The sequence below is a fragment of the Portunus trituberculatus genome, chromosome 49, assembly GCF_017591435.1.
Source record: "Portunus trituberculatus isolate SZX2019 chromosome 49, ASM1759143v1, whole genome shotgun sequence".
In the NCBI taxonomy this organism is placed as follows: domain Eukaryota; kingdom Metazoa; phylum Arthropoda; class Malacostraca; order Decapoda; family Portunidae; genus Portunus; species Portunus trituberculatus.
In genome coordinates, this window is record NC_059303.1 from 16,913,613 (window position 1) to 16,928,208 (window position 14,596).

At 44.6% G+C, this 14,596-nt stretch overlaps 1 long non-coding RNA gene across 1 annotated transcript; it reads left to right on the plus strand.

Annotated features, from left to right (window-relative positions):
- Positions 1-5,367: 5,367 nt before the first annotated feature.
- On the plus strand, positions 5,368-11,409 carry LOC123499314. The gene is made up of 2 exons (XR_006672948.1): positions 5,368-5,997; positions 10,436-11,409. It is a non-coding gene; the product is annotated as an uncharacterized LOC123499314 (long non-coding RNA).
- The last annotated feature ends 3,187 nt before the right edge of the window (positions 11,410-14,596 follow it).

Consider the following 14,596-nt stretch of genomic DNA (forward strand, 5'->3'; position numbering starts at 1 on the left):
TTAGCGTGCTCTTGTCACCTGTTGCAGTCAGCCCCGCCCCTCTGCTACCTTCACTTAGTCCCCGCCCCCTTTTTCAGACATCGCTCCTCCCCATTTAAACATTTCAGTACTGGGACACATTTTTACCTTGAGATTTCTGCACGATTGGACCATTTTATTGACATTAGGAAGAGTCTATGGAGCTCAGAAGATTGATAGCGAGAGTCTTCACTATTCTAATCCCCGACATGATTTTCTGAAGCTGTATGAAATCACCAAATAGGAAACGGAATAAATATGGAAACAAGCCATGGTGCTGATGAGGTTAAACTATTCTGTACATTCTTGACACTAACTTTTCTTGGCTCTTAATCATGTTTAGCTTTTTCTTTTCTATTTATTCATTTGTTCATATTTCTGTCAAAGCCTCCTTTATTTTACTCGGTTCTCCTTTTTTTTTTTTTTGTCTCTTTTGGACATTCCCTGACACTCTTATTCTTTTCTCTAGGTTTTAATTATGTTTATGTTTTATTCTTTAATTTACTTTTATTTTACTCCCCACCTCGCTTCTCCCACTTTTCAAACTCTTCTGTACTTTCTCTTACACTTTACTCTTCTCTGGTTTCAAATCATGTCTCGTTATTTGTTATTTATTTATTCATTTATATCATAGTCTTCATTTCCTTATTTTTCACTAGCACTTCCCTTTTTCAACCCCTTCAGTACCATGTGACGTGTTACCATATTCATTCTGCTTACTATTTGGTGGTTTTATACAGCTTCAGAAACTCATGTAGGAGATTAAAAACGTGAAGACAGTGGCTATTAATCTTCTGACCTCCATAGACCTTTGCTAATGTCAATAAAATGGTCTTATCGTACACAAATCTCAAGGTAAAAATGTGTCCCAGTATTGAAGAGGGTAAACTAATCCACGTATTCTCTGACTCTACAGTTTTATTATATACGAAGGATTCTGACGTAAGGCAACAGAAAACGGAAAAAAAAAAATTGACCCAGTGAGGTGCTTTATAGTCACCAAGGAAAGTCACACAAATCATCCAGTATCGGAGAATAATGCCCGTATCACACGGTCACGTATACCCGCGACAGCGTGTCGCGCGTCTGGAATATCGACGACCGCGTCGCAGAAAACGCCGATTTTCAGAGGACAGCGGGTCATCGGGAATGATCCAAGACTGGAAGACCGTCGTGGAAAGACTATAGTAAACATACTCCACAAAAATACTGAATTATATTTTATAATGCTTTATTTGGCATATATCATCAATATAATGGTGTAATTTTTCATGATTTGCATACCCATCACTTATACGATATTTATTAATTACCTACAGATAGCATCGGATTTTGTTTTGATTTGTTTACCACCACAAGTGCTGGACTAGCCACCTTCGCGTCCAAATCCTTGCCTTCCTTTTTCGTTTGTTCTGCTCTTGCAGTGCAATTGCATAAGTCCAACAGCTAAGATAGCGTTCAGTGGCGCTCCGCCCGGGTTTGTTGTTGTTGTGGTGGTGAAGGTCTCGGATGGAAGATCAACGCCGTGTGCTATGTTTCCTGCGATCTGATCGTCGAACATACTGGTCGCGCGACACGCTGTCGCGGGTATATGTGACCGTGTGATACTGGCTCAAGTGTCTTGAAACTCTCTCTCTCTCTCTCTCTCTCTCTCTCTCTCTCTCTCTCTCTCTCTCTCTCTCTCTCTCTCTCTGCAATCATTCCTCTCTATTTCTTTACTTCTTCACCTTCGTCTCTCTCTCTCTCTCTCTCTCTCTCTCTCTCTCTCTCTCTCTCTCTCTCTCTCAATCATTCCTCTCTATTTCTTTACTTCTTCACCTTCTCTCTCTCTCTCTCTCTCTCTCTCTCTCTCTCTCTCTCTCTCTCTCTCTCTCTCTCTCTCTCTCTCTCTCTCTCTCTCTCTCTCTCTCTCTCTGCAATCATTCCTCTCTATTTCTTTACTTCTTCACCTTCGTCTCTCTCTCTCTCTCTCTCTCTCTCTCTCTCTCTCTCTCTCTCTCTCTCTCTCTCTCTCTCTCTCTCTCATTCAATCATTCCTCTCTACTTCTTCTTCGTCTCTCTCTCTCTCTCTCTCTCTCTCTCTCTCTCTCTCTCTCTCTCTCTCTCTCTCTCTCTCTCTCTCTCTCTCTCTCTCTCTCTGCAATCATTCCTCTCTTTTTCTTCACCTTCTCTCTCTCTCTCTCTCTCTCTCTCTCTCTCTCTCTCTCTCTCTCTCTCTCTCTCTCTCTCTCTCTCTCTCTCTCTCTCTCTCTCTCTCTCTCTCTGACTCTGTTTTGCATCCCTCTACTTCTGACTCTGTTTGCATCCCTCTGCTCTCTCCTCACCCCAGAACCGCCCGTGGCAGCGCACCTTCATTAAGTGGTTTATTCCGACAGGTTTGCGGCAGGAAAGTGAAGGGTTTAGCCGGCAATATTAGCGAGAACAAGATATTATGGCGCTGATGGGAAAGAAGAGTGAAAACCGCGCGTGGGGGGAGAGATAGAGAAGGCTGGGAGGAGTAAGGAAGAAGGGGGAAGGGTTGGGGTTTGAGACTAATGGGAGGAACGAAAGGGGAGGATAAGGAAAGGGGAATATAGAAGTTTGGTGAAGAAAGGGGAAGAGGAGAGAATGGAAGAATGAGTTTGTATGTAATGTTTTAAGTAATGCACGCAGACACGCACATACACGCAAAAGAAAGTCGTTAAGGTTCTGTTCAGTTATTTTGCCTTCTGTCTACCGGAGAAGGAAGAGTAGGAGGAAGAGAAGGAAGAGGAGCAGGAAGAGGAGAAGGAGGAAGAACTGTTGATGCTTCGGAGTTAACAACAGACATCAAAGACAGTTATACCGCGTCGTTCCTCCTCCTCCTCCTCCTCCTCCTCCTCCTCCTCCTCCTCCTTCTTCTTCTTCTTCTTCTCATCCTCCTCCTCCTCCTCCTCCTCCTCCTCTCGTCCTTCCTCGCTCTTTCTTCCTAATCCTTTGTTTCCTTTTCCTTCTCTCTCTCTCTCTCTCTCTCTCTCTCTCTCTCTCTCTCTCTCTCTCTCTCTCTCTCTCTCTCGTCCTTTATCATTCTCCTCTTCCTTCACTTAAATCTATTTACTTTCCATCTTCTTTATCTCCTTCGTTTCCTTCTCCCCTCTCCCTCTCTCTCTCTGTTTATCTCTTTCTTCTCCTATTTGTTCTCACTCTCCCTCTTCCTTTCATTATCATCTCCATTTCCCTTTCTTTCTCTCGCAATCTCTTCCTCCTCCTCCTCCTCCTCCTCCTCCTCCTCCTCTAATTTGAGTGTGTTAATGGCTGTCACACTAAGAGTCCTTGTTTGAATGTTTATCGCACCCTGGGAGGCACACACACACACACACACACACACACTTTATTTACTCTCTCTCGGTTGTAAAGTGGAACAGATCAAAGACGAAAAGGATCTTCTTCTTCTTCTTCTTCTTCTTCTTCTTCTTCTTCTTCTTCTTCTTCTTCTTCTTCTTCTTCTTCTTCTTTCTCTTCTTCCTCTGTCCTTAGTCAGTTCCGGAAGTTGTCCTCTCTCTCTCTCTCTCTCTCTCTCTCTCTCTCTCTCTCTCTCTCTCTCTCTCTCTCTCTCTCTCTCTCTCTCTCAGGATGCGGGGGAGAGCAAGGGAGAATAAAAAAGAAAAAATGTTATTTAGAATGATGGGGGACAGAGTACGGTTTGGTAGGGAGAAAGGGAGAGGGAGAGGGAGAGGGAGAGGGAATGGAGGGGGTGGAGGGAGAGGGGAGGGAGGGTATGGGTCACTTCCGGCGTCGAGGGTCAACGGGTGACCTAACCTGACGGGCGTGTTTCCGTGCCGCCGCCGCCTCCTCCTCCTCCTCCTCCTCCTCCTCCTCCTCCTCCTCCTCCTCCTTTTCCTCCTCATTTTCTTCTTCTTGTTTTTCGCCTTTTTACTTTCATTTCTTTATTTATTTATTCACATTTATATTGTGGTTTGCAATTATTTCTATTCTCATCTTCTTCCCCTTCCCCTTCTCCTCCTCCTCCTCCTCCTCCTCCTCCTCCTCCTCCTCCTCCTCCTCCTCCTCCTCCTCCTCCTCCTCCTTTTGTTCGTTCTCAATTCTTATCTCTCTATTTATTTGTTTATTTGTTTAGTAATCATCTTGTATGTTTATTTATGTTTAACGTGGTTCACTATTATCTCTATTTTCGTCTTTCTTTCTTCTTCCTCCTCCTCTTCTTTCTCCTCCTCCTCCTCCTCTTCTTCCTTCTCCTCCTTGTTTTCCCTTTTATCTTCATCTTCCTTTTCTATATTAGTTTATTCGTCTATTAACTCATTTGTTTGTGCATTTTCATTTATTTATTTATTTATTTATCTTGTTATATGCTTGTTTATTTATTAGCTTGTTTATATTCGATGTGGTTTGTTATCATTATCATCGTCATTATCATCAACATCAACTGAAATCGAAAATCTATCTTACTTTATTGATTTTTCCTTACTCCTCTCAGTATATCCTGCTTTCCTCTCCTATAAACACACACACACACACACACACACACACACACACACACACACACACACACACACACATACCAATATCCCAATGTCAACCCGCGTGTTTGCTCAGCGCGTGGGGTCCCGTGTGTGTGTGTGTGTGTGTGTGTGTGTGTGTGTGTGTGTGTGTGTGTGTCCAACATGATCCTCTGGAGAACAACACACACACACACACACACACACACACACACACACACACACACACACTGCTTGTTTTGAAGGGGGGAGGAAAGAGAGGAGAGGTAATAGGGAGGGGAGAGGGAAGAGGGGGAGTGAAGTGAGAATGGCAGGGAGACACAGATAGAGAGAAAAAGGAATTAAATGAAAGAATTAATTAAAGAAGTAACGAGAAATAAAACAGAAATAGGAATAAATTAAACAAAAGTAAAAAAAAAAGAAAGTAAAAGAGGAAAGTAGAACCGAAGAAAAAGGAAAGAGATTAAACTAAGGAATGAAGGAATTGGAAAGAGAGAAGGGAAGAGAAGAGAGGGGAAAAGAAGGGAAGGAAAGAAAGGTCAGGAGAGGAGACAGTTGACCTCTCCTCTTGTCTCCCTCATCAATGTAATCATCTGTCTTCCTTACACGTGTACTGTCAACTTAGAGAGAGAGAGAGAGAGAGAGAGAGAGAGAGAGAGAGAGAGAGAGAGAGAGAGAGGATGAAGGAAGACGAAGAACAAATAAAGATAAAGAGAAAGGACACAGATAATCCACTATGTTCTCAGTAAACAAGAGAATCATATGACCTTCTGTGACCTATCTATCGAGGAAGGGCTCTGATTGGCTGGCTGGCTGGCGGCGGGGTGCGGGTGAGGGCGCTTCGTGACCCTGAGATGTGGCAGTGCGGCGGAGGAGGCGAGGCGGCGGGTGAGGGCAGCGGTGGTGGCGGGTGGTTGATTTGGAGTAGCGAGGCGGGAGGTGGTCTTCTCCTGGTCTTCTGGTCGTCGTTTTCTTTGCCTCCGTGTTCAAGAGCCAAGAATGGAAGCTGTTGGGTTTCCGTTCTCGTCCTGTGGTGCTGAAGACTAATCGGTTTGCTGTGAAGGGGCGTTCATGTGATGGTGTCTACTACTACTACTACTACTACTACTACTACTACTACTACTACTACTACTACTACTACTGCTACCAAGAACAGTTTAACATCACGTCTTATGTCTCTGAAAAGCAAGCCAGGTGGAGTGTTACTAATATCACCACCACCTCCACCACTGCCACTACCACTAACACCACATTACCACCTCTACGCCACCACCAACGAAACTCCACTAACTGTTCCACCAAGCCTCCAGCACCCACCAAACACCACCCACCACCCACCAAACCGTCACCATCACCAGGCATCTCACCACCACCAGCCCGCCCACTGTTCCCGCCCACAGGACATCCCGCCGACATCCGCCCACTGCCCAACGTTTTCCCTCACCCCCGCCCTCCTCGCCCCTGCCCACTGCCGCCCGTCACGCCCCACACTACCCAGCCCAGAGTAAGTACCAGAGAGAGAGAGAGAGAATGTATGGATCAGGGTGAATGCTAGAACTAGGATTCATTCTCTAGGGTGACTTTAACATGCTAGGGTGTCCTCAAGTTTAGGGTGAATTACAACTAAACGCTCATGCTATATCATTAATAGGGTGTGTTTAGCATTAGGGTGAGTCTGTAGGAGTGCTAGGGTGATTGGACGGAGTAAGGAGGTTGAATAAGGATGTCAGACTGAGGGTGACAATCTACAAAGTGTGTGGATGATCAAGACATGCTAGGGTGATCAGTAAGAGATAGGTTAGGTTAAGTTAGGTATAGTAGGGTAGGTTTGGTTAGGTTAAGTTTGGTTAGGTTTGGTTGTGCCATGAAGTGTCAACATTGTGCCAGGGTGGTCTGTAGGGTGGCAGGGTGATCAAGTGAAGTTTGGGTAAGGCCAGGGTTGGTCAGCAGGGTGCCAGGGTGCCAAGGCAGGGAGGTCCCAACGGTCAGCAGTGGCGGCCCGTGACTCATTAGCCTCCCCGCTGACCTTCCCTGTCCTCGTGACCTGAGAACGTGATACAGTTTGACCTGAGATGACCTGACCTGTTGCCGTGACCTGAGATTTGTCTTCCATCTCTCGTCTTTCTTGTCCTCTTCTTATATTGTTTTTTTTCTCTTACTCCTCCTCTTTCTCTTTCTCTTTTTTTTCGTATACACCCTTCTTCCCCTTCTTCTTCCCTCCCTCATCTTACAATCTCTAATCCTTCTCCCTTATCTCTTCTTCATCCTTATCTCTTCCATCCCTCACCCCTCCATCCTTCTCTCCCGTCGCTCACTCTCCCTCACCTCTCCTTCACCTTTCCCTCATCTCTCCCTCATCCCGTCCCTCACTCTCCCTCACCCCTCCCTCACTTTTTCCTCATCTCTCCCTCACCCCTCCATCCTTCTCTCCCGTCCCTCATTCTCTCACCTCTCCTTCACCTTTCCCTCATCTCTCCCTCATCCCGTGCATTCATCTCTGCCTTCACTAACCTTCATTATCCTTCACCCCTGCCCTCCGCCCTCACCCACTCCCCTCTTCCCTCTCCCTCATCTCCCCTGCCCTCCCCATCACCCCCATTGTAATAGGAGAAGCTGGGGTGACACTAATTATTGTATGGGTACCGAGGTAGGCCTATACACTGCAGCCCTCCTCCTCCTCCTCCTCCTCCTCCTCCTCCTCCTCCTCCTCCTCCTCCTCCTCTGTCTTTGCTTCTATACAGTTTCTTTTTTCTTTTATTTGATTTCATTTTCTTTCATTTTGTTGTTGTTGTTGTTGTTGTTATCATTTTATTCTCTCTTCTTGTCCGTTTTCCCTTTTTCTCTCAAACAACAACAACAACAACAACAACAACTACTACTACTACTACTACTACTACTACTACTACTACTACTACTACTACTGCTACTACTGCTGCCACTACTGCTACTGCACTACCTACTGCTGCTACCACCACCACCACCACCACCACCACCACCACCACTGCTACTGCTGCTGCTGCTGCTGCTGCTGCTGCTACTGCTAATAATAATAATAATAATAATAATGTGTGGTACCACTGCTGCTGCTGCTGCTGCTGCTGCTGCTGCTGCTGCTGCTGCTGCTATGCCAACAGCCACTGCTGCTGCTGCTGCTGCTGCTGCTGCTGCTGCTGCTGCTACTGCTGCTGCTGCTGCTGCCACTGCTGCTGCTGCTGCTGCTGCTGCTGCTGCTGCTACTAATAATAATAATAATACAACAACAATCACCACCACCACCACCACCTACTACTACTACTACTACTACTACTACTACTACTACTACTACTACTACTACTACTAATAATAATAATAATACCCACTGAAATCGCTGCGATAGTACAGGCGTGTTTAGTAGCAGTGGTACTTCCAATGAAATAGTGATACTGTTAATAATTGTCTCAGGTACAGGAGGTGGTGGTGGTGATGGTGGTGGTGGTGGTGGTGGTGGTGTAGGTAGTGGTGATGGTGGTGGTTACAAGATGGAGTGACAACTTACCTCAAAACAACACGAGATTCTGTCTAAATACGGAACCACCTCTCTCTCTCTCTCTCTCTCTCTCTCTCTCTCTCTCTCTCTCTCTCTCTCTCTCTCTCTCTCTCTCTCTCTCTCTCTCTCTCTCTCATAACTAGAATCCACAGTCATGAATCCTCTCTCTCTCTAACTTACTGCCCTGTTAATCACTGAAGAGGAAGGGAAGGGAGGAGGAGGAGGAGGAGGAGGAGGAGGAGAAGGAGAAGAAGAAGGAGGAGGAGGAGGAAAATACCTACAGAAAATACTTGTGCTATCTCGCCAACTACTCGCCTCTTCATGTTAGAGAGAGAGAGAGAGAGAGAGAGAGAGAGAGAGAGAGAGAGAGATTATGAGGGACCTACAGAAAGTTAAGAGGCCTGTAGGAGGGGGAGGTGGGGGAGGAGGGGGAGGAGGAAAGAAATATGACGCTTAAGATCTTTCCCTCCATTCCTTCATTTTTCTCTCTCCTCCCTCCGTTTTTTCTTCATCTGCCTCCCTCCCTCTCCTTTTCCCTCCCTCCATCATATTTCCTTCTCCTCCTTCTCCCAGTACCTTTCCTTCGTCTCTCTCTCTCTCTCTCTCTCTCTCTCTCTCTCTCTCTCTCTCTCTCTCTCTGGATGCTTTAAACTCTTATATTTTCGATTCTGATTGCCTTTACATGGGTTTCAATCGTCTATACTTTGAAAACCCTACTTTCCTATCATCTATAAATTAACAGGAACACAGAATGGCGTTTTTTTTTTTATGTATCACTAAAATCCAACCATCTAAACATTGAAAATACATAAGTTTCCAGATATAATTGAGAATTAAACTAAATAAATAGCAGACTTGGAATCAGATCCTCTATAAATCTGAAGTTATATAGGAAGATCAAATCATCTATACTTTATTAGAGACTTACAGATTCAACTCCTCTATACTCCACGTGTTAACTGTTTTCAATCTCCTTTAGTTTACAAAGAGGATCAAGTTACCAATCATGTGGGATTTCCTTTGAGGGTGTTCAAGGTTCAAGTGGGCTTAGAGTGTTCGATCCCCTGTTTAGGCGAGGATTGTGGTGGGGAGAGGTTCTGTCTTCGTATGTCAGTCCTTTGTAAATGAAGGTTTTAACGTGTCATAGAGAGAGAGAGAGAGAGAGAGAGAGAGAGAGAGAGAGAGAGAGAGAGAGAGAGAGAGAGAGAGAGAGAGAGAGAGAAACGTGTCTTCTGGTCTTGGTACAGTGATCACGACGTTGGGAGAAGGAAAAGGAGGAAGAGGAGAAGGAGGAGGACGAGGAAGAGAAGGAGGAGGAGGAGGGAGATGAGAGGAAAAAATTAGAACTGATGTCGAGACGAGATTTTTTTCTGAGGGTTTTGATTCTCTCTCTCTCTCTCTCTCTCTCTCTCTCTCTCTCTCTCTCTCTCTCTCTGTCCCCTAATTAACCCTCGAACTTCCCCTCATTCATGGTCTTTCCTCCTCCTCCTCCTCCTCCTCCTCCTCCTCCTCCTCCTCCTCCTCCTCCTCTTCTTTTTCCTTTTCCCTCCTCTTTTCTTTTCCCTCATCCAGCCTCCTTCACAGTACTCTGTCTTCCTTCTCCTTTCCTTCCCTTCGTTCTTCCTTCCCTTCCTTCTTTCCTTTCCTCCATTTTCCCTCCTTTCCTCTTTTCTTTCTCTTCTCCATCATTCTCTTTTACTGCCATGTTAGAGGCTTAACTTTGCTACGACAATAACAACAACAACAATAAAAACAAAAACATCTACTACTACTACTACTGTTACTACTACTACTACTACTACTACTACTACTACTACTACTACTGCTACTGCTGCTGCTGCTGCTGCTGCTGCTACTACTGCTTGCTCCTGCACTGCTGCTAGTTCTGCTATTGTTGCCACTGCTGCTGTTGGCTTCTTGCTGTTGCTGTTGTTCTGTTGCTGTTGCTACTGCTACTGCTGCTGCTGCTGCTGCTGCTGCTGCTGCTGCTGCTACTGCTGCTACTGCTGCTGCTTGCTGCTGCTGCTTGCTACTGCTGTTACTGCTACTGCTACTGCTGCTGCTGCTGCCACTGCTGCTGCTGCTGCTACTACTGCTGCTACTGCTGCTGCTGCTGCTGCTGCTGCTACTACTACTACTACTACTACTACTACTACTACTACTTTGCAAAAAAGAGAAACAATAGCAACAAGAACGATAATAATAATAATAATAATAATAAGAAGAAGAAGAAGAAGAAGAAGAAGAAGAAGAACTAGAACAAAAAAACATTAAAAAACAATAATAAAACCTAAAATTAAGCCTAAATTTTCTCTTATAAATATTTGTTAAGTATAATAATTAATCTCTCTCTCTCTCTCTCTCTCTCTCTCTCTCTCTCTCTCTCTCTCTCTCTCTCTCTCTCTCTCTCTCACAGGTAAGTGTCCACAGGTGAGACGAGGCAGGTGTGACGCTGTGTTGCTGTGACGCTGTGTTGCTGTGACGCTGGGTTGCTGTGACGCTGGGTTGCTGTGACGCTGCTGTGACTCCTGATCTCTCCCACATCCCTCTCCCTGCCACTGCCTGCCTCCCATTACACTGGCGGGCTGGTGACGGTGCTAATGGGCGGATAATGGTACCAGTGCGTGAATGGGTGATAGACTAATGTGCTAAGCCTTTATTTCTCTAGTCCTTCAATGGGTGTTGTCTAATGGGTGTATTTTTTAATGGTGTTATTAGTAATAGTTCTAATGGGTGTTGGACTAGTCTGTGTATTTTGAATGGTGCTTGTAGAAGTGTAGTTAATGGTGCTTTAACTAGTGTCTATGGTGCTAGTTATTGATGCTATTAGTAATGGTTCTAATGGGTGTTGGACTAGTCTGCATTTTGAATGGTGCTAGTAGAAGTGTAGCTAATGGTGCTTTAACTAGTGTCTATGGTGCTAGTTAATGGTACTATTAGTAATGGTTCTAATGGGTGTTCGACTAGTCGGTATATTTTTAATTGGTGCTATTAGAAGTGTAGCTAATTGGTTAACTAGTCTCTATAAAGATACTTAATGGTGATGGTAGTGTCCAGTGGTGCTTAGTAATGGGTGTTGGACTAGTCAGTGCTTATTTCAATGGTACTGTGCTTAACTAATCTTCTGTGTTAGTTAATGGTGCTAAAAGTTTCCAGTGGTGCTATTAGTATAACTTAATGGGTGTTGGACTAGTCTTGGTATTGGTGCTTGTAATGGAGGTGGTATTGCTGCTGTTACTGGTGCTAATGGTACTGGTGATGTAGTGTGGTGGTGGTGGTGGTGGTGGTTGTATTAGTTTTAATGGGTGATGATAAATGGTGGTGGTGATAATGGTGTTGCTTTGAATAAATTAATTTGTTATGTGTTAGTAATAAAGTTATTTGTTATAAGCTGCTTTTTTTGTTCATTTACATTTTTGTCTACATTACTTCATGTGTACTAATAACACACACACACACACACACACACACACACACACACACACACACACACACACACACACACACACACACACACACACACAGACACACACACACACACAAAGATGGTCCCAGAAATAAAGGACCTTCCCTATGAAGAAAGATTGAAGGAAATGGAACTACCAACGTTGAAGGACAGACGGGGAAGAGGAGACCAAATAACGAGGTATAAATCAGTAAACCGTATGGAAAAGATAGATAGACAAGACCTGGTATCACTGACGGAGGATGGAGATTGATAGACGAACAAGAGGACATTCTAAGATCTTGAAAAGTCAGTGTCTGAGGAACATTAAGAAGCTCAGTTTTCCACATAGGAAGGAGGAATGGATTGACTGAAGAGATTGTAGCAACATGTAGATATGGAGCCAGGTCACTATGAGTCCCGCTCGAACCATAACATATACAACTAGGTAAATACTAGATAAACACACACACACACACACACACACACACACACACACACACACACAAATCTACGGATGCATATTACAAGCTTTCAATTTTATACAAACCTGTTGAATTAAAGGGATGATTTTATATGGGAGACTAATGGAGGTGAAGGGAAGATGAGAGAATTTGTTAAAGAGGAGATCACGAGTACAAAAGGAGATTAATAGGAAGATGAGAGGGATATGGAGATGACTAAGATTGATACTGAATTGGGAGGAGGAGGAAAGAGAAGGAGAAAGAGGAAGTGAAGTAAGAGGAGAAGGAAGAATGGGAAGAGAGAGTGGAGGAGGAGAAGAATGTGGAAGAGATTTAGACGGAAAAGAAAGGTAGAAAGCAGAAAAGAAAGAAAAGATCACGAAAAAAAACAAATAGTTGACCTGAAGAGAGAAAGGAAAGGAGAGAAGAAAGAGAGGAAGAGGAGAACGAGGAAAAAAAACCCCAAGAAACAAGGAAGGGAAAATTAAAATGATAAACCTGTCTCTCTATCTTCTATGGGTAAATAACTAAGATAAACTAAGATAACGAAGATAGAGAGCAGGAAATATAGTCCTTTTTTTTCCCTTCCTACGCCAGCAAAGGAAGGAAAAAATGGTAAAAATTGGACAGGGGAAAAACTGGGTAATATATGTTTAATTTTTTCCCCTCTTAGATAAGATTGTGTATAAGTCAAATGCCGGAGGGAAAAAAGAAAGGAAAAAAATGAGAGGAAAAAAAAACCTCGGATGACCAGCTGTTGTGTGTGTGTGTGTGTGTGTGTGAGAGAGAGAGAGAGAGAGAGAGAGAGAGAGAGAGAGAGAGAGAGAGAGAGAGAGAGAGAAAGAAACCATTTCCTGATTTATAAAATGCTCTCACTGTGTGTGTGTGTGTGTGTGTGTGTGTGTGTGTTTATTTGTTTACGTGTACACATGTCGCTTTCCTTCGTTGTCTATTTCATCTGCCTACACACACACACACACACACACACACACACACACACACACACACACACACACACACACACACACGTCTTCCTTCAATAAACTTCTGTTCACTGTCTTGTCTCTTTACTCCTCCTCCTCCTCCTCCTCCTCCTCCTCTTCCTCCATACCACAGTGCTCACCCGTAACATCTGTTAGCTGTGTTGGGGGAGAGAAGAGGGGGGATGCCATCTACCTCTCTTTCCCCTCCTCTCCCTTCCTTCTCTCCCCTTCCTTCCCCTCCCTTCACTCCCTTTCCTATTCCTCCTCCTCCTCATCTCCCTCCCCTCATCTCTTCCCCCAGTCACTCTCTCCCCTCTCCCTCTTTCTTCTCTTGTCTCTCTTAGCCAAATACAATAATCACATCTCAGGTATTTTGTTGGCCGTTTTCTGTCTGACTGTCTGACTGTCTGACTGAGTGACTGGTTGACTGGCTATTTGACTTGTAGATTCGATTGGTAGAATGACTGGGTGTTTGTTTGACTGACTGGTAAAATGAGTGGCCGATTGATTGACTAAGTGGAGTAATAACTGACTAACTAATTGACTGATTATGAGTGACTGGCTGACTGGTTGACTGACTGACTGATATATGCTTTTCAGTGTGGAAACTAGGAAAATTTGTGTGTGTGTGTGTGTGTGTGTGTGTGTGTGTGTGTGTGTGTGTGTGTGTGTGTGTGTGTGTCACCACCTTTATGACACAATAAATCTCTTTGTCTTGTCAGTGTCTATGGCGGTCCCTTCCTCCCACCCTCCCCTCCTTCCCTCCCACTCTCCCCTCCTTCCTCCCCTCATCCTTCTCTTTCCCTTCTTTCCTTCTTCCTCTCTAGCACCATCACCTTACTTTTATATCTTCTTAATTTTCTTCCTTCTTCCTTCCTTCCTTCTTTCCTTCCTTCCTTTCTTCCTTCCTTCCTTCCTTTCACATATTTTTTTTCTTTCTTTTCTTCCTTCTGATTTATTTTCTAATTTTCTCTTGTTTTAATCACTGTTTTCCTCGTCCTCCTCCTCGTCCTCCTCCTCCTCCTCCTCCTCCTCCTCCTCCTCCTCCTCCTCCTCCTCTTCCTGACCTTTCCCCTCATTTCCCCTCCCTTTCTCTAAGAACCGTGAAAAGTTACCTCCCATAAAGCGTCTCCCTCCTCTCCTTCCTCCTCTCCTTCTCCTCATTCTCTCCCTCTTTCTCTCCTTTTTCCTCCTCCTCCTCCTTTCTCTCCCTTTTCCCTCTCGTACTCCCTCATCGGATAATCTTTTAGCTTTTTTTTCCTACCTCTTCATTTTTCCCCTCCTACCTCTCCTCTACTTCCTGCTTTTACTTTTTCCCTTCTTTTCCTCCTCCTCTTCTTGTTTTCTCTAATTCTCCTCCTAGTGTATATCTTCTTCTTCTTCTTCTTCTTCTTCTTTTCCTTCTTCTTTAGTGCTTTCCTCGTACATCATTCTTATGGCGGGAGGGAGACAAGAAGGGAGGGAAGGAGGGAGGGAAGGAGGAATGCCTGTGTGTGTGTGTGTGTGTGTGTGTGTGTGTGTGTGTGTGTGTGTGTGTGTGTGTGTGTGAAGATCAAAGAGAGAGATGAATATTTGCGGGCTAACTTTTCTGTTGCGATTTCTGTTCCTCCTCCTCCTCCTCCTCCTCCTCCTCCTCCTCCTCCTCCTCCTCCTCCTCCTCCTCCTCCTCCTCCTCCTCTTCCTCC